Source organism: Bacillus rossius, chromosome 5 (genome assembly GCF_032445375.1).
Source record: "Bacillus rossius redtenbacheri isolate Brsri chromosome 5, Brsri_v3, whole genome shotgun sequence".
Taxonomy (NCBI): domain Eukaryota; kingdom Metazoa; phylum Arthropoda; class Insecta; order Phasmatodea; family Bacillidae; genus Bacillus; species Bacillus rossius.
In genome coordinates, this window is record NC_086333.1 from 13,657,900 (window position 1) to 13,678,443 (window position 20,544).

Here is a 20,544-nt window from a genome sequence, read left to right on the forward strand (position 1 = left end):
GCGTTTGTAACAGTTTACTTACTACATAAGAAATAGTGCATGGCTCTATCTTGTCACATTTAGTACGAAATGCGTACTAATTTTTATGGTAAAGTATCTTTAACATTAAAATACTCTGTGGAAGGGAACACACAGTTAATTATTAGGGCTGGGCCGATACCACTTTTGACAGATTCCACCGATAGCGATTCTTATGGGCCGATACTGCCGATACTCGATGCCGATACTAACCAAAGAAATGTTTGTGTTATAATAGGATATTTTAATAATAAAGTATTTTTTTAAATTTCATATTATAATGACAGAGTACCATTAAACGGTCAAAACACTTACTAACATGCATCTTACAATAATAATAACACACACAGCCCACATGTTTAAGCATTGCCCCACCTCGTTATACTTTTACATGGCCGAAAGTGCACGTAGCCGTGGTATCTTCATTTGATTGAAGAGTGAAGTATTTCCAAACTTCACTTCTCTTCCCAGTCATATCATCACACTCAGAAAAATCTTTAAAATATCACTTTAGGTTTAGATTTTAACAATTCAAGCTAACATAAATACCAAATTGTATCAAACAACACAACATAACATCAGCAAAGTCATAGATTTATAAATAACATGGAGATGGGGCAAGCTACTCAGACGTTCTTCAGCAACTGTTTCTATGATCGCGAGTGCTGTAAACGTGATTGCGAGTGCAATTTACTGTATCACGAGCACTGGTAAACGTAACGTGAGGCTGTCTTTGCTCCACAGTTGGCAATGAATGTTTATTTATTTATTCAGTTTTTGTTCAGCGGATTCCATATGGAGTTCAGGGCTCCGGGATATAGAGCAAGTCAAGTCAATTTTATACAGATAAATACATATATACATACTGCATAAGTACAATTATTAAACATTGGTACATAAGAACTGGTATAAACTCATGTTTATAACATTTATACATTTATAGTATGCATGTCTCTATGGTTCTCGGGCTCCATTGTATTTTTAAAACAATCAACACGACCGGTTTTCTTTAAAACAGTAGCGCTGTGGGAAGGAAACTTAGGGTAATAGAATAGTTCATAAATTACAAAATTAGGCAATTATTTTAAAAATTAGTTTTGACTTTCAAACAAACCAGTTGCGTAAAATACTATTCCTTAGTGATTTTTTTCAAACAAAAACAATATAACCCAGTTTAAGAACTTGGACTGAGGTATCAGCGCGAAGTATCGGCAAATATTTTACAGATGCTGCCGATACTGATACTCTGAATATCGGCCGATACTTAAGAATCGGCATCGGCCCAGCCCTATTAATTATCATATATGGTGTTCAAAACTGATCTAAAAAATAAGTATATCTTCGAATAAAAAAACTTATAGGGAAATATGCTGTTGATCAACAACTTGTTTTGGAATCCCAGTTTTGCTGTGGAATTTCCAAACATTTGTATATTTTTTAATACAGATGTTTTTAGTGACTTATTACCTTGCCTATTGCTACAAAGTTTTGTAGTTATATTACTTTTTTTTTTTTTTTTTTTTTTTGGAAATAGCCAAACATATCTAAATGCAAATCTAAGTTATTTAAATTAGGCCTTTATACATTCTCATAATGTACATATGTCAACTGGCATTTTGGTATTGAATCCCTAATATTGAGAATACAGTCTATGGAAGTCTTCAAACAGCATTTTAATTTTTGTATACTGTATACATCAAACCTCTATCTATCGAACTCACGTGTATCGATTGTCCGTGTTTATCGTATACTTTCTACGGTCCCAGCAAAATTGCCATACAACTAAGGTTAAAAAAGTCCGCTTGTACCGATGATCGAATTATCGTTTTGTCCGCATTGATCATACAAAATATGTGGTCCCGTCACTATAAATTATAATAGATGATCGTTTTACCATAAAGATTTTGCAGAAATAACCATTTATTAGAAAGAAACCGTCATAAAAACAGTAACGATAGTATACAGAAGTAGTAAAAATCACCTTAAATCTGCAGCCATTTTATAATAGCCACGAGTGAACAGTCAACAAACAGTAGATGGCTAACATTGGTGCCATATGTCCGTGAAATTGACTCGTCACGAAAAGTTGCCACACTATCGACTTGTATTTATGTACGAAACTTTTTCATGTCGGCTAAAATGGTAACGCAAAAAACAAAACATTTTATACCGTATGTATATAAAATAACTTCAAGAATAAATATGTCCCTTATGATGACTGAGCATTGAGACGTCTCGTTTATAAGGTACAAAGAAACCAATATGGCGTCCGCTGTGGTGTTGAAAATTTATTGATTCCATGCAGCATCGTGAACACATTTCTGTAGGCCACTATTTCATTGTTCGGGCATGCTAACCTAATCTATGGCACATGTTACTTCCTGATTCTGATCGGTGTTTCCTTTACATGTGCGTGAATGTTGACTTAATGAAAAGTGCAAAAGTGAGTAAGTTTTAGAACGATTAAAATGTCTATGCATAGTAAACAGGTGAGAACACTTGATGAACAAATTAGAATTATTGAAGAAATTGAAAATAACGCTAGTGAAAAACGTGTGGATGCAGCTAAGCGCCTGGGCCTACCAGTCTCCACTTTATGTTCGATTTTTGCAAAAAAAAAAAAAAGGACATTCGTTTACAAGCAAGCTAGTAGGGGCAAGCAAAAAACAAAAAAATGGTAGAGAGTTGACTTTCAAAGAAGTTGAAGATGTGTTATTCTCATGGTATCAGCAGGCCAGAACTAATGGTATTCCTGTTGATGGTACAATATTAAAAGAGAAAGGAAAGCAGATTGCCCTGAGGTTGGGCATTGAAAATTTCTCTGCATCAAATGGTTGGGCAGCAAGATTCAAAGAGCGTCACAGCTTAACTTACAAGAAGGTGTGATATATTTCTGACACTAATTTTGAGGTTGAAATATTATTTCAAAATCTAAGAGTGAAGTCCACATCTATTGAATGTCCGCATTTACTGAATTTTTTTGTTGGTCCCCTGAAAAATGATAGATAGAGGTTTGACTGTATTTAGCCAGATGCTTTTGTTCAGAAATCACTGACATTATCTCAATGGAAAATTTATTACAATTGGCGATCACCAACAGCAAGGCTCTTCCTCAATTAAATATTAATGTAACAAGGAATTTGTAAAACTGTTTGTCCACTGCTGCACATAAAGCAGTGGGAGATATTTATTTGGATTTAGGTATACATTTTAAACAGCCACTTTACTTACGTGCACAATGTAAATTACCAAATCTGGTCAACTGTTAAATTAATTTTTTATAAAATTTTATGTACAAAAGAAAACACACAGTATAATATATCATTTTAAAGAACTATTTAGACATATACTATCAGAATACTTTAACTGTAATTTTTCTTGTACCACTCTAAACTGTAACCCGCCCTACGACAAACTACGCCTGTCCTTTGCTCCGGCTAGTACTGGGTAAACACGAGACTGGTTGCAAGATCGGATACAAAAAAAAATTGTGTTTTAAATGGTCTCTCATGTATCTTGGCTGCTATGGCTCAGTTTTACATATGTTTGTTGTTCTATCTCAATATCTGGCTTGCTTATATTTTAATCATCGACTATGCAGTGTCCTTAGCAGATATAATTTCCTGGGACTGACGTTTACGCTTCAGGCCCCAGAATTCTTAAATATAAAACTGTGCCAGGACCTTTCAAAGGTCGGACACGTTAATCTGCCATCGAGACTAGGTCAAGACTACCATTTTTCTCTCTTCGCACATTGTCCCTCAAGGAGGCCTGTTCGGTGCCCCCGGAGCTCTCACGGTCCAACAATCAGCGCTCCTCGACTATCCTAGGCCCCGCGCCTGCAGCCAAATTACGTATTTGTGGTCAGAGTTCTATTGCAATATGTTTGAATTTTTGTATAATTTACATTGGTGTGCTGTAACATAATTTATCTGATTCAATTAAAAATTTGTCAATTATTCAGATATAGTTTTAAAATTAATATTCCTTTGGCCTTGAATACTGTTTCCATATTGGCCAGAACCAAAGAAACAGACGGTCAGTCAACCCTTCTGACCGTTAGTCGTAGTCACCGAGCGCAGGCCAGCAGGAAATCCCTCGACAAAGGAGTTCGTTAGGCCACGCATAGTGCATAGTTTGAATTGTTACATTTAACATCTTAAATCTTACTTAAAACATAGTATTAATCAATTTATATTTTATAGATCTATTTCAAAACAAAATAAAATTAAGGCAAAACATATTTACATCACAAATAAGTATTGAAAAATAAAAGGTTCCTGAATTCAAATTTGGACATTATTTATTGCCTACAAAAAAACAACTAAATAATTAAAAAAAGCAATAACCCACAGAACGAATTGTTGATTGCTAAGAAGTTAAAATTCCATATAATGTACACAAAACCACCCGAATTTCAACTCAAATAATTAGAAGGAAAAAATGTTTTTAAAGAAGTGACTATTCGAAGTATCAGAATTAACCCTGGTAACGTTAATATTTTGTATTAGCTACCAAGGAAACTAATAACAACAAAAAAACAACAAAATGGCAGATGCCTAAATAGTTAAAATTCAATACCTGTACACAAATCTAATGCCAATAGTAAAAATAGTAAAATACTTATAAATATAATTTTGTTATTTGGCATTTACTCATGATTAGTGATTATTTGGAGCTTGAAAATAATTTTCTATGATAAACATATTTTGTATTGGCTACCAATAAACTTGTTATTGCAAAAACATATTAACATATAAAATGACTTGGCAGATGCATATAAAACATTTTGCTACACTGTTCACATAATGAATAAAATTTCATTTGTTTGGCCTAAATATATAAATCATAGCAGATCAGGAATATTTTTTACATGCGAAGGCAAGCATTTGAACTACAGTGAAGCACTGTTAATTGGATGAGTCACTTTTCATGTCATAATTATAGAATTACGTTTAAATTTTTCAAACTTCAGAATTTTTAGTGTGTTTGTATTCACAAAGTGAAAAATAACTGTATTAAGTAATTTTTTGCATAATTAGCTCCCAAAAGTACATTTTTAATGATTTTGATCTGTAAAATTGAGTAAACTTTAAATTTATTACTGAACTTAAACTTTTAAAGTTTAAATGCAATGATACTGGCTACTTCATGATATGGTTTTAATTTATTTGAAAAAATTTCTTATTGATAACTTACTATTTTCAGCTTTTCAAAATTCTTTTATTTTTGAGGATTTTGACAACTAAATGAAATAAATTATCTTGTTATGAAATAAATTAAAAACATACAGCCAAAAGAAGTAACCAGTAGCATTGCCTTTATGCATAAAAAGTTTCAGTTCTGTAATACGTTTCATTCTTCTTATTTGTACTACTTGAAATCGTAAACCATGTTACTTTGGTAGTTAACTATGCAAACATTATGCAATATATTTACTTTTCAGTTTGTGAAAGTTAAGCCATTAAAAATCTACACGTTTAAAAGCTTTGTTAACATTACTTTCAAATTATGACTTGAAATGGGATGCACCCTCTTAATTACTTATATTTGATAGAAAATACATAACTTTGTTAGGTATCGTACCATTTCCTTATTTTGAATTGTCTTTATTTTCACGCTGTCACATTTGTACTTCGATTATGTACAGTGGTTCAAGAACCTGTAAACCGCGAGGAATACGTGGGTCAGCGAAACTACCCTGGGTTGGTACAGCTGGCCGGCAGCAAGGCAACAGCGCGCCCCAGGAGACCGGGCCGTATCGAGCCGCGCTGGCTGCAGACGTGATAACACCAGACACTGCAGGCTGTGTTCAGTACATGTATTCTCAGAATGCACTGCTTGGATACTACAAATCTGCTGCAATTTTATTACAGTCCAACATTTTGAAACACAAATAATAAAATGAAATCCAAATGCACTTCATGCATATTCACATTTTGATACTGATTTACCATGGAGTTTTTACAGTCTAATGAAAAATGATGAAATTACATGCCTGCACACTTTTTTTCGTATCAATTTATGAGCAATTTCAACTAATTCCTCCTGTAACGTTTATTTATTTCTTCACTGTATTACTACTAAATACATCACTACTAATATCATAAACATTCACATTACTGTTGCTGACCCACATCGGCATCCCAGTCCGCCATGTTCATATTTTCACTGTCGCCAACCTTTACTCGTTACACTACATCTTCCTATTCTTTATAATTTCAGTACTGTTTCATTTATTATGTTAACTTTACTTTAACACGTAACTACTATGGTAATTGGGGGTTCTGACAGTTCGATGTGGTCGTGAGTACACTGGTTCTTCTCTTTGTCTTTCAACTGGGATAACTTCATCAGGTGCAAAACCTCTAAAACCCCCTTCCTGATCCTTTCTTTCTGTTCCCCCAGAAGTTGCGTGTTCCACTGTTACTCTTTCTCCCGTCCAGTAAGGTTGTACATGGTGTGTGTGATTTTGAGCGTTCCTGTTGGACTTTGGATTTTCTGAGGTGAAATGTGTTTCTTCTTTTGACTCTCCCAAATTCATCTTCAATGAGGATAGACCTTGGAGCTTCACACACCTGTATCACTGTGGCTGGTTTCCAAGTACCCTGGTCATGGTATACTATGTGCTCCCCTTTTTTGAACTCAAGATATCTGGACTTGGTGTTTTTGTCATAATGTTTCTTATTTCTGTAGTCATACTTTAACTGTGTGTTGTGGAAGTTTGTTACAATATGAGGTTTTAACAAGTTGTTATGGATCGGTAGTGTTGTTCTTGTTCGCCTACTGTACAGAAGTTGTGCGGGGCTGAACTGTGAACCCAACACTGGTGTATTGCGATATTCTAGGAGCATCATGTATATGTCCTGGTTTTCTTCTGTACTTTTTTTTAGCATTTGTTTACAAATTCCTACTGCTCGTTCAGCTAGGCCATTGCTCCGAGGGTAGTATGGACTTGATGTTTGGATTTTGAAGCCGTAGTCAGAGCTGAACTGGCTCATATGTCGAGAGCTGAATGGCATGTTGTCAGCAATCAAGGTATTAGGTATTCCATGTGTTGAGAAAATGACTTTCAGAGTTTGTACTATAGTAGGTGAATCTTTGGATGTTAGGGGAACCAGTTCTATCCATTTTGAGTAGTAGTCGCAGAGCACAAGGTATGAATGTGTTTTAAATTCAAGAATGTCACATGCCACCTTCAGGAATGGATACTTTTGAGGGTGTTGTGTGATCATTGGCTCGTCAGTATTTTTTGCGCTGTATTTCTCACATAGCCTACACCTTGCTACAAACTCCTCAATGTCTGTGTCCATTCTTGCCCAGTAAAATAAAGTCTTTGCCCTAGCTTTAGTCTTGGACATGCCAAAATGAGATTGGTGGAGATCCCTAAGCACTGTTTGTTGCAGTGCAGTGGGAACTATGATGCGCTCACCTAGGAACACTAAACCATCTTCAACAACGATGTCGTGTCGGAACTTGAAGTAAAATTTTGCAATGTCAGGAACTTTTGTTTTCGACGTCGGCCAGCCCTCCTGGAACAAGGTACTTAACTGTGTGAGTAAAACATCATTTTTACTGTGTTGTTGGAACAAAAGTTTCTTTTCATCTGACATATTGATGGAGTGTACAACTTCATTCAGAGAGACATCTACATCACGCTCTGGAGCTTTTGAACATGCTCTACTTAGGGCATCTGCTATGAGCATTTTTGATCCTGGTACATACACAAGATTGATCCTGTATATGCTAAGTTTAAGTTTAATACTTTGAAGGTGCTTTGATGGAATCTGGCAAATTTCTTTCTTCATTAGGGAGATCAATGGTTGGTGATCTGTTTGGATGGTTATATCATGACCATAGATGTACTGGTGAATGTGTCGACATGCAAAGAGGATTGCTAGAAACTCTTTGTTAATCTGTGCATAGTTAACTTCTGTCTGGGAGAGTGTCTTCGATGCATAACATACCGGCTTGTGTTCCTGCAACAAAACACACCCGATGCCCACTTTACTACTGTCTGTTTGAATTACTATGGGTTTGCTCTTATCGAAAGTTTGTAATACAGGTTCTGATGCAAGAACAGTTTTTAATGTCTCAATACTTTTACCATGAACAAGTTTGTTCCACTCAAACTCAATGTCTTTTCTAAGCAGACTTCGCAATGGAGACGTGATTTCTGTAAGGTTTGGGATGAAATCTCTCAGGTAATTGACTAGACCAAGAAAACGTTGAAGATCTTGCCTATTTTTTGGAATATCATAGTTTACTAGTGCTTTAACCTTATCTTTGTCAGGACTAACACAGCCACCACTAAATGTATGACCTACATATTTGACAGTTTGTACCTTGTGCTGAAATTTCTGTACATTAAACTTGACATTACATTTTCGTGCCCTGTCTAATACCTGTGTCAGTATTCTGTCATGTGTTTGTTCATCTGGGGCATAGATAAGTAGGTCATCCACATATATTATTACACCGTCAATGTCTCCAAAAGTTTGTGTGTTATATTTTTGAAACACTTCTGCCGAGATATTTATGCCGAATGGCAATCTCTTGAAAAAATAACAACCAAATGGGGTTGAAAATGCACAATATGTTGAGCTTTGCTGGTCCAACTGTATATGCCAAAAGGAATCTTTGAGGTCAAGAACACTAAAATACCTAGCATCCTTTAATTCGGCTGTCACATCTCTAACTCTAGGTATTTCAAAATACTCTTTAATCAGGGCATCATTCAAGTCTTGTGGATCGAGACAAAGTATAAGGGTGCCATTTGGTTTTTCTACGACCACTAGTCTGTTGACCCATTCTGTAGGTGATGTACATTTTCCTATGATGTCTAGTTCACACAGCCTATCTAGTTCTGTTTTAAGTCTGTCTTTTATTACCAAAGGTACCCTTGTTGGTGGACTGGATGAGGGAACACAGCTGTCTTTCAACTTAAGTGAATAGTCATTTTTAAATTTACCAATACCTGAGAAGACGTCTGCATACTGGGTGACTATGTTGTCCTTTGACTGGTCTCCAACTTCACTGATTACATTTCGATGTAGCAGTCCCATCTTCTCACATGTTTGAAGACCTAGTGTAGGTACAGATTTTTCATCAACTACTATGAATGTTTCTCGCAAGCAAACCCCATTTATAGTCAAGTTGATATCAGTGCATCCCACTACCTTGATTTCTGAGTTATTATATGCAGCCAATGATCTAGTTTCTTTCTTAAGTATCACAGTTTTAGGGGCACGTTGTTTTAAAAGAGAAAATGTTTCCAGAGGCAGTATGTTCACACACGCACCAGAGTCCAGCTTGAAAGTTACATCAATTACATTTTCCAAATATCCTGTTTCTTTCCAGCAAATTGTTGCAATATGGTCGGTTTCTTTGAGTGCAAAAACCAAGCTACAGTAATAATCCTCCCATTGTTGATTAGCTTTTATGTTGTTATGCCTACCAGTGTACCTACACTTCTTTAACCTCATTTAATTTTGAGTTCTGAGATTTTCCTATGTGGAGTTCTCCACGTGACTTACACACCTTAGCAAAATGATTCCTGCGGCCGCATAAAAAGCATGTTTTTCCTCTCGCCGGACAGTTCACTGGATCTTTAATATGATGGTAGCCACACCACTTACACAGTACCTCACCAGGTGTACTTTGTGTGGGCCTACTAGGCTGTTTTGAGAAAGGTGGGGCCACAGTTTTGTGAAACTTCGTTTCATCCACACTTGCATAAGTCGAGTCCCGCGTTGGTTGCATCACTTCCTTCGCCTGAGTAGAGGTTATTTCAGCTGTTCGGAACTGTTGTATTGTTTCCTCCAATTCAACACTTCCAGATTTTATGATTTTTTTCTTGAGTAATTTTATCATTTGTTCCGAAAACAATTCTGTCTCTCAGTAGCTCATCGGGATGTTTGAACTCGCAGTCCCGTGATAGCATCTTGAGGTCCGTGAGGAAGTTATCAAATCTCTCCCCGTCTTTCTGTGTCCGTGAGTAGAATAAAAAACGTGCGTGGAGTAAGTTTTTTTTTGGGTTGCAGTACGTTTGAAACCTCGCCAGCACTATTTCCAAGGTTCTTTCTTTTTCTTCATCGGTGAAGGTGAAAGTATTGTACATGTCTAGTGCATCGTCACCAACTATATTTAGAAAAATTGCTATCTTCCTCTGTTCGCTTTTCGTCTTCAAATCGGAGGCTTCCAAATATATTTCGAAGGCCTGTCTAAATTTCTTCCAGTTTTCACTGATGTTCCCTTCTAAATTCAATTTTGCTGGTACGTTAAACGAACTCGCCATCTTTACACTGTGACACGCCGCGCTGAGATTGTCAACTAGTGATCCACAGTCATGTTGCAGTTACCAATTCACATTTTACCGACTGCGCCATGTAACGTTTATTTATTTCTTCACTGTATTACTACTAAATACATCACTACTAATATCATAAACATTCACATTACTGTTGCTGACTCACATCGGCATCCCAGTCCGCTATGTTCATCTTTTAACTGTCGCCAACCTTTACTCGCTACACTACACCTCCAATAGATTACTAAACATACTTCAGTTATACCAAATTTTATTGACATATCTTGTCACGTTTTCATGTTTTGTAGGCTCCAAGTTTGAAAAAAATCAATCTTTGATAGCCATTTATCTAAAAATTATATACATAAATAATCTCAAACTTGGTACATGAGAAGCTCTGAGTGGGATAAATAAATGTCATAAAGAAAAACAGAAATTTTTTTTGCTAGGAGCCCCCTTGAAGTAGCATAGGTATCAGGCTAGACATTAAATCACCCTAACAGCCAAACCTATATTTTCTGATTTTAATCCTTTAAATAATTCAGCGAGGCTTATACTCTATACTATCTATGAAAGCAAGGACACAGCGAGCACATTTGTATTTGAAATGTCAAGGTCCCGTGGCTTCAGCGCTGCTTGGTGGAGGTTAGCAGGGTTAGGATGATGCGAGGGTAGTTGAAGACTTCATGATATGGTTTTAATTTATTTGAAAAAAATTCTTATTGATAACTTTCTATTTTCAGCTTTTCGCACGTGTTCCCACACTGCCACACTCCTGTCACAAGGTCCATGCCTTTCGGTAGATGACACGTCGCGCACGTAACTGTCACTGCGCGGCAGCATTTTTTACAAACACGGGGCTATGTGGCCGCTCCGTCTGCGCAGCCTTCCCCTCGCAGGCTATCACCGCGCCGGCCCGAACACCGCCGGCACGCCACGAAGATCACTGATGGCAGAACGGCGAACGGGAGGAAAAGGAGGGGGTGCCATGGAGCGTTATCACGGTGAAGGGGGAGGGGGGTGAATCGACGGGAAATATAATCCAGTTGCAGGACAGGAGATGGCGATGCGTTATCAGCTGAACTGTGAAACTGATATGTGTTGGAAACGTGGGAAAGGAATGGTTGTATCCTCGCGTTGATGAAATCAAAAGTACTGTCTAGGTGGATAAGTGAATCCATCCATTGTCCCAAGTGGATTTTCACGCTGTCTGATCACTCACTGTACACTCTTTTCCCGCACTGCACGCACTCTCTTGTGGACTTGAAGTTCGCCACACGTACTGGTGCCAAATGTCGCGTACCCATCTCCGTAGAATATGTGGAGACGTGGCGGACGCCTCTCGGCCGTTTACTTGTATTGCCCCTCAGCTATCACCACTTCCGGCCACCTCGGCGGAAGCACTCCGCCGGGTATGACAATGTGCTTCCGCCGGACTATAGCATTCACGGGCACATGTTTTCCCTCACAGACATAAACTATGTAATGTATAATTCATGAAATGTTTTTACTTATTATTGCAATTGTTCAACGTGCGAATATGTCCTAAACTTGGCCACGTCTGTTCCCCGTGTGCTGCGCTTTTGGCGCGCAATTAGCAGGCCTGCTGTAGTGCCGTGCTACACGAGCGAGTCAGTATCCACTGGGAGCTCGGAGAGGCTGGTCGTCTTCGCGCAATGTTAAGTGGCCACCTTCACGCCAATTATGCAACATCATCTAGAGCGTGAGTTACAACCCCACTGGCCGTGCGTCACCGCGCAGGTCTTGACATCCGTCGCGAGCCTAGCACCATCACAGCAGCAACGTCCGCCACGTACTGTTCTCTTTAAATTCCCCCTCTCACCATTATAAGCGGGGTCATCACCGAACAGCCGTACATGCGCAGAGCTCACTAACCCCGAACAGTTGTGGCCAGGGGATGGATAACACCATGTTAAGTTTGATAAGTAATAAAAAGCAAACTTCACGTAGCAGAGTATATCATTTGTAGTGTAAGGAATCTTGGGTGGCCTAAACAGCCCAAGGATCACCTCTATGGACACGTTCAGGCCTCCCGCCACTTGGTCGAACCCAAACCCCGAGACCCATTCCTTAAAAAACTTGATAGCTTTGACGGGCAGGCAGCCGGACCGGTGTCAAAATTGCGCCCAACAAGTGTGGCGACCAAAGATCGGAGTAATTTTCCAAAATTAACATCATAAATGGGAAAAATCTAGCAAAAATTCAGCTGCGGGAGACGCACAACACAAACTGGTGGGAAAACGCGAGCGAGAACAGCATAACTCGTAAAGAAACAAGGACTTCGGGCGCGCGTCACTGGACGGGCTAGCGCGGGGTGATGGGACCCGCCAGCTAAACCAGGTCAAGCCAACCCCACCCCTCCAGCAACGCACTCTGAGCAGCCAAGCGTGCACCGAACCCCCCCCCCCCCCTCTTTCTGCACAAGAGCGACCAATAGCAGCTTCGGCCGAGCATCACCGCATGAGCCGAGCCGACATTAGCCTAAGCAAATTAGTCAGGCACACGGAGCGGCCACGTGAATGCCAGGGAACACGTGCACGGGGCCACCGGATCGTATCACTGCTTCAACCCAGCACACGGGCCGGACAGCAGCGACCCGCGATCGCGATGCAAGCCATCACGGACGTATCCATTGACATGGGAGATCTGTGCGACAAGTCCTTCCGACCACGTACACAGGTCAACAATGCGGGCGCGTGCGCGATGTACACGTGTGGCACGGGTATAAAGACTGAACCAGGCGAAAGGAGGGGTACAACGGGAGCACATAAATGCAGCGCGAAAAGATGCCACCGGCAACCGGACGAAGTCGCATATTGTCACCATTGCGACGCAATGAAACCCTGCAGATGTACAGAAGCGTGGGAATTTCTTAACTTCAGAGAGGGTCTGTTCATGTGTTCTGCATGCGAGAACATAGCAATGAGACCCTCGCAGGTACAGGCGGTGAGCATCACAAGTAATACCGGAACCATGACACTGCCGGAGTTCGCAGGAAAAGCGCACAAAGATCCCGGCAAGTTCACGCAGATTTTCCGCGATCGTCTGACCCGGTTCGCAGTGCCGCTCAACGAGTGGACTGAACGAGTCAGCGAGCGGTTGTGGGGGAGCGCACTCGACTGGTGGGGAATGATTGGTGAATTTGAGATGGAGTGGGATGACTTCGTGGTCCGATTTGAAGGGCTCTTCGACGGCGCACGTGCATGCGCACAGTGCAAGTGCACACTATTCTGCCATCCCCAGGCCATCGATGAGGACGTGGAGACATTTATACGCAGCAAAGTCCGGTTGCACAGGCATCTGGTCCCAGGGGGCCACATCGGCACAGCTTTGGGTGTAGTCGTCGAGTTAATGGTCCCCGAGCTACAGCTGTTCCTGCAAAGCGCCACTGGATGGGGTTAGAGAACTTCGTACATCTGGCAAAAGAGGTGGATCATGACCTGCGCAGCCTGCGGCGACTAAGGAACTCCCTGGCGCAGCGACGAGGGATGTACACCGCGGAACTGACGACACCTGAGGACGCGCTTGCAGTAGTCTCCTATGTAGCGCCGGCACAGTCACAGGGCCCACTCAGGCAAACAGAAGGAGCGCAGGAGCGCGGCAACCCATCACCAAGCAGTCAGAACCAGGACAACCAACGGACCCAGCGTGACGAGCGCAGAAGTGCGAGATCGGAAGGCCAACAAGACAGGGCACCGCGCTGCAAGTACTGCCGGACGGAAGAGTACCACTGGCATGATGTCTGTCCTACCAGGGCTGCATTATGGCAGACTCGCAGGAAAGAAGAATCGATGGCGGGAAACACCAACTAGGGGGTGATGCACCGGCTGGCTGCCAACCTTGGAACCCGTGTCCAGCCCCAACTGAGGTACAGAAGCGCCCCGTCAGGACAGAATGGGGCGAACAGCGACATCCGTCAGCAACCCGCACCAGGTCGCCAGCGAGCTACACCTTCCGCCAGGTGCCCCCGCGACCGCGGCAGCACCTGTGGTGCCTCTTGATGCACCGGCATACCCCGTCAGGATGGACGGGGGTGACCAGCGCCACCCGTCAGCGGCTCGCACCATGTCGCCGGCGAGCTGCAACAGTCACTGAGTGGCCCCGGCGACCCCGTCAGCACCTGCGGTGTCTCCTGATGCACCGGCGTACCCCATCAGGACGGACAGGGGTGACCAGCGCCACCCGTCAGTGGCCTGCACCAGGTCGCCGGCGAGCTACACCAGCCACCAGGTGCCCGTGACGATGCCTGCAGCACCCCTGGAGCAGTCGGGACAGTCGCCCCACCTGGGACAGTTGGGACCTGATGCTGGGTACCTACTAAGGATACCGGTGGCCATGAATGGGCAACCTGTGCATGCATTAGTGGACACGGCTGCCAGTCATTCCTAGATGTTAGCTCAACTCATACCCGAGGGGGACCTGATCCCAGAGTGTGAGAACGTACAATTAGCCACTGAGGGGGCGAAGGCACTTACAGTCGGCTGCACCCAAATCACCATTGCCATTAGAGATCCCACCAGTCAAACATCCACCCTCGCGATGGATGGGCTTAGGGACCAGTTGATTTTAGGGTTGCCATGGTTAGCCCAGGAGGATTCTACAGTAGAAGTGCGGGCGGGGAGGGTGCAAATCGCAAAGCAGGAGAGACGTACCGTGTACGGCTTGGGTCGGTGGCTACCACCTCGGCGAGAGAACCCCATCACCCTAGATGAATTGCAAAATGGAGTCCCACTCGAGCAGATAGACCTAATTAGCCAGGTATTGGCCCAACAGCCGCAAGTGTTTGCCGCTACTGATATGCTACAATGCACCACGGTCACTGAGCATGCCATTCCAACCAGGCCACATGAGCCCAGGTTCGTCAAACGGTTCGGGTTTGGGCTGAAGGAGAACGAGGTCATCCAGATGCAGATCGCTGAGATGTTGTGCGATGGTGTCATTGAACCAAGCGAGTCCCATTACAATTGTTTGATTGTGATGGCCAGTAAGAAGGACGGTTCAATGCGCTTTTGTGTTAACTTCAAGTCAATTAACACAGTCACCATACCTGCACCTCCTCCCCTCATCAACATCACGGACACCTTGGCGGGGCTGGGCGACGCATGCATCTTTACCTTGCTCGACCTTAAGTCAGGATATTGGCAGGTGCCGGTACGCCCGGAGGACCGGCACAAAACAGCTTTCACCGCGCCTGATGCGAGGCATTTCCAGTTCTGCGCCATGCCATTCGGGCTGATGGATGCCCCTGCGGCCTTTCAGGCCATGATGGTCTGCGTCTTGGATGGCTACGCCGGCGAGTTTGCTGCAGCGTACCTAGACGATGTGATAAACTGGTCGCGGTCGTGTGAGGACCACGCATGCTACCTAGGCCTGGTCCTTGAGCAGCTGGCCAGACACATACTCACGTGCGCCCCACACAAATGCCATGTGGGTGCGCGAGGTATTGAGTACCTGGGGCACCTCGTGGATGCTGAAGGCTGTCGACCGCTGCCCAAACACCTGAACCTCATTGAATCCAAACCTGCACCCAGCACCCATAAGCAGCTACAAAAACTCTTGGGCCTCTTGAACTGGCTAAGATCCTTTGTACCCCACTTTGCCAGCATAGTTGCCCGTATTACAGATATGTTGTCACTGAAGACCCGGTTTCGGTGGACAGAGGAAGCAGATCATGCACTGGCCACCATCAAGCAGAAGTTCCGGGAGTGCCACCGACTCGCCCACTTCCGGCCCGACTCCCCGCTGTACTTGCAGACAGATGCAAGCCAAGAGGGAATGGGGGCCGTCCTATACCAGGTAAGGGAAAACAAGGAACGCCGGGTAGTGGAGTACGCGAGCGCCAAGTTCGGCCAGCCCGAGCGGCGGTACCATGTGAACGAACAGGAGTGCATGGCCGTCGTTTGGGCGATACAGCGGTACCGACACCACCTGGAGGACCGGCGTTTCACGTTGAGGACGGACAGTCAGTGTCTAAGCTGTCTGGATTCCGCCCAAGGCCGCAAGTCGAAGTTCACGCGGTGGGCACTCATGCTCCAGAGCTTCGACTTCGCGGTCGTGCATGTGAAGGGGCAGGACAACCAGCTCGCTGATGAGCTGTCACATTACCCCGACCCTAGGTCCACTTTCCAGGACGACCACAGCTGGGAGGGGCTGCTACCCCCACCAGGTACCCTACCTGTCGCCGCCGGGGAGGAGGCACCAGCGGTGTTGTGTGCCGTGACCACGCCCCCGGACATTGCCCCAATCCAGATGTTCGAGACCCTCACCGCCCTAGTGGCGGCCGTGCAGCACGCCCAGCAGGCGGACGAGGCTACTCAGACCGAAGTGCAGGCAGGTGAGGAAACAGTACACCCCTACCACTGGGTAGTAGACGGAATGCTACAGACACGGGTGCCGGGCGACATGGAGGCATGGCATATCTACGTACCCAGAGGCGCACAAGCTGGCGTGCTACATTTTTACCGCGACCATGACTTGGCTGGCCACCTCGGGGCAGACCAGACGCAGACGGACATCCGCAAAACATTTCATCGGCCAGGCATTACCGACGATGTTAGGGGTTATGTGCGACAGTGTCAGCACTGCCAACAGCGGAAGGTGCGGCGGACAGACGGAGTGGAGCAACAGTGCCCCCGTCGACCCTGTGACCCATTCTACACGCTGGCACTCGACATCATGGGGCCATATCCCCGGACCACTCGGGGCAAAAGATTTTTAGCGATCATCATGGACATCTTCACAAGGTGGGTTGAAGCCTTCCCAGTATCCAATGTGCGAGCTGGGACCATAGCGTCTCTACTGGACGGGGAAATTTTCCTGCACTATGGCTTCGCGAGGGTACTACTGACAGACAATGGATGCCAATTCAGTGGGAAGCGCTGGCGAGCTGACTGTCGTTGGTGGGGCCTAGACCCCCACACCACTCCCGTCTAACACCCCCAGGCCAATCTGACCGAACATCGGAACTAAGAAGTAAAAGCACAGTTATGATTGCGCCTGGAGGACGACCTTTCTAAGTGGGATGTACATACACCCAAGTTACTGTATTGTCTTAGGCGCCGTACAAATGCAGTCACAGGCCACAGCCCGGCCGAGCTGCTGTATGGACAGAACCTCACCCTACCAGGGGAGTGATGGGTGGCGGCGGCATCACGGACACTCTAATCCTTCCGGAGATCGAGGAAGGGAGGGAACAGGCCAGGCAACAGCAAAACAAATTCCTATCGGAGCACACACCACAGACCAGTCACCCCCCAATGCCCTTACAACCTAGACAGTGGGTGTATGTGCGGCAGCACCAATTGTCATTGGTAGCTCGCAATTTCTGTGCGGGGCTGGCCCCCAAGTGGTCGGAGCCAAGGAAAGTTCTCTGGAAATCCGGACCCACGTCATACGCGGTCCATACCCTCCCGGGGACGGCCTGCCAAGGTCCACAGGGATTACCTGCGGTTGGTAGCACCCGTGGTAATGGAAGGCATGTCACCAGGGCTCAACTCGAGGGTGCCTCAATCAGAGGGCCAGCAGGTAATGAACCAGCAGGTTCTGCCAAAGGGCACCGCCCCACCATCTGATGTTAACACGGGACTTGAGCCCATACATATTGCCCCCCCCCCCCCAAACTGGAAATCCCAACCGCCGGTACACTGAGCCCTCCGATCGACACCACGGGCGGTGCTCATCAGGACTCCCCGATATAGAAACAGACCGAGGAGACTGAGGAATGGGATGAGCCATCATGGATGCTGAACATGAGCTTGGCAGATGCCAACCCCCAGATGTCTGTCGACGAGTCAGGTGATGAGTCAGAAGGGGGGAAGAAGGAACTGACATTGGGGGAAGGTACCCATCACACACGCGGCGGGCTCCGGTCTGGACGTGCTGTCTAGATGGACATGAGTCCATGAATATCATGCCCCTGAACGAGCCCGGGAAATACAAAATTGAGGATGTCACCCCCCTGGACGAGCCTGAGAGAGACCAAGCTAGCCAGGCCTACACCCTGGCCGAGCTCGGGAAATACATTATTGAGGATATCACTCCCCTGGACAAGACTGAGGACAATACCTCGGACAAGTTCTTGCCCCTGGAGGGGTGCCTCCCACCGGACATCACACCCGAGCAAGCGGCAGCACCCTCCCCTCCACTGCAGCCACAGAGGACCCGCAGGGCTCCGGTTCACCTGGCTGAGTACGAATGGACCAATCATCAGGGCCAGGCCAGGGACCCTACAGTGCCACCACAGTGCTACTCAATGGAGCTAAGCCACATCAAAACATCACTGCCTCTACTGAGGGGGAAAGAACAAAGTGAGGGAGGCACACAGTCATTTTATTGTTTGAAGAGGGATGCTCACTGCAGTCAGGGCCCAGAATCTCACCCCAGGCATAGTACACCACCCCAGTGTAGAGCTTCGAGTGCATCACTTCTGTGCGATCATTGTGAGGCGTCGGTCATTTGTAGTGTAAGGCATCTTGGGTGGCCTAAACAGCACAAGGATCACCTCTACGGACACATCCCTGCCTCCCGCCACTTGGCCGAACCCAAACCCCGAGACCCATTCCTCAAAAAACTTGATAGCTTTGACGGGGAGGCAGCCGGACCGGTGTAAAGTGTGATTTTCTTTTCTACAAATTTTACACCCTTTTGGTTTTTGAACACAGTTCCTAGCAAAATGACCTCTATTATTACACCTATATCACACAATGTCCTTTTTTACAGCCTTGAATGCAACATTGTCACATGCACTGGAGGGACACCGCTCATCTTCTGCTAACAACCTCGCAGTCAGGTTTGTGAGAGTCTTAGCACTCTTTGGAGTACATTCCCAAGCAGTTAAAAAGAAATTAAATCGACCAGGTAATGACGATAGAATTTTCCCTATCATTGTCTCTTCATCAACTGTATGTCCTACACTTTTCAGTTTAACTGATATATTTTGAATTTCTGAAAGGCCTGCCGCAACATTTTAAATTTTGTAATTGAAAACCTTTGAAGCAACAGACTTTTATTTTGGCTACTGTTTCTTTCATAGATCGAGCACAGATTCTCAAACATCTCTTTGGCGGTATCACAAGACATAATAAATTGGATATTCCCTTTGTCAACCCTTTTGATAATATATTTTTGAGCCTTACCATCCTTCTTAACCCACTCTTTATTCTTCTCATCTGCATCCTGTCCGGTATTAGTTATCACTTCATACAATTCAGCCGCTTTAAGCAGCACACTTATTTGGAATTTCAACATACTAAAGTTTGAGAGACCTTTAAGCTTCTCTACATGGCCAAAATCATCAGATGCGGTAGCAATTTTCCTTCATGTGTTGCAGTTTCACACTTGACCTAAATCACTGAGAGCAACGTCCTGGGCCCATAACCTGTTGGTTTTTCGCTCTTCTCTCAGTGAAATGAAACAAGGTTATATTTATTTCTGCCACTTTATTCACCTCATACACTTTGCACTGTTCTTATTTACACAACACACCCATGTCCACTTCGCTTGTTCCTTTCTGTTGTTTTCAACCCCCCCTACCACCAAAACATACCAAAACTTCCCATGGAGAAACAAAACAGATATTAAATTTAACTATTTAACACTGAGTTGCAGTAACATTCGTATTTTTTTTATCATGCATAACATCTGTATCTGAAGCTACCGCATCCGTATATAGTCGCCGCACGGTAAGTTCGTACTTTTGGGAAGAACTGTTGAAAAATGGAACTAAGAATATTTGGTTCACTATTGTGCAATTTGTTTGACAAATAAATAAACAAAATATGACGACATAATTTATCAAGCTATTGCATTTCCGTACGTGTGTATGAATACTGAAATAATTTGTATTTGTTAATTTTATATGTAAGTTTTTAAACACGCGTGGCAACGATAATTATTGGTATGTTGGCTACACACTTGAAGAAATAGTTCCTTAGTATGTAATTTTGAACAGCTGAAATAACGATAAATATTGCTTAAAATGTTTCACATATGTTTACTTCCAGATCCTGGAGTAATATTGTTTAATATATAGGTACGAAAGTTAAGTTATTTTGTTTACAGATGACGTTGCAAGCTGTTGCGGATGAATCACCTACGTAACTGTGTGTCGGCCCGAGCCATGTTGAACGCTTGTTTGCTCAAAACAACTTCTGATTTTCCGAAAACATCCAGTGTATTTGTGTACTAATTAATTTTCT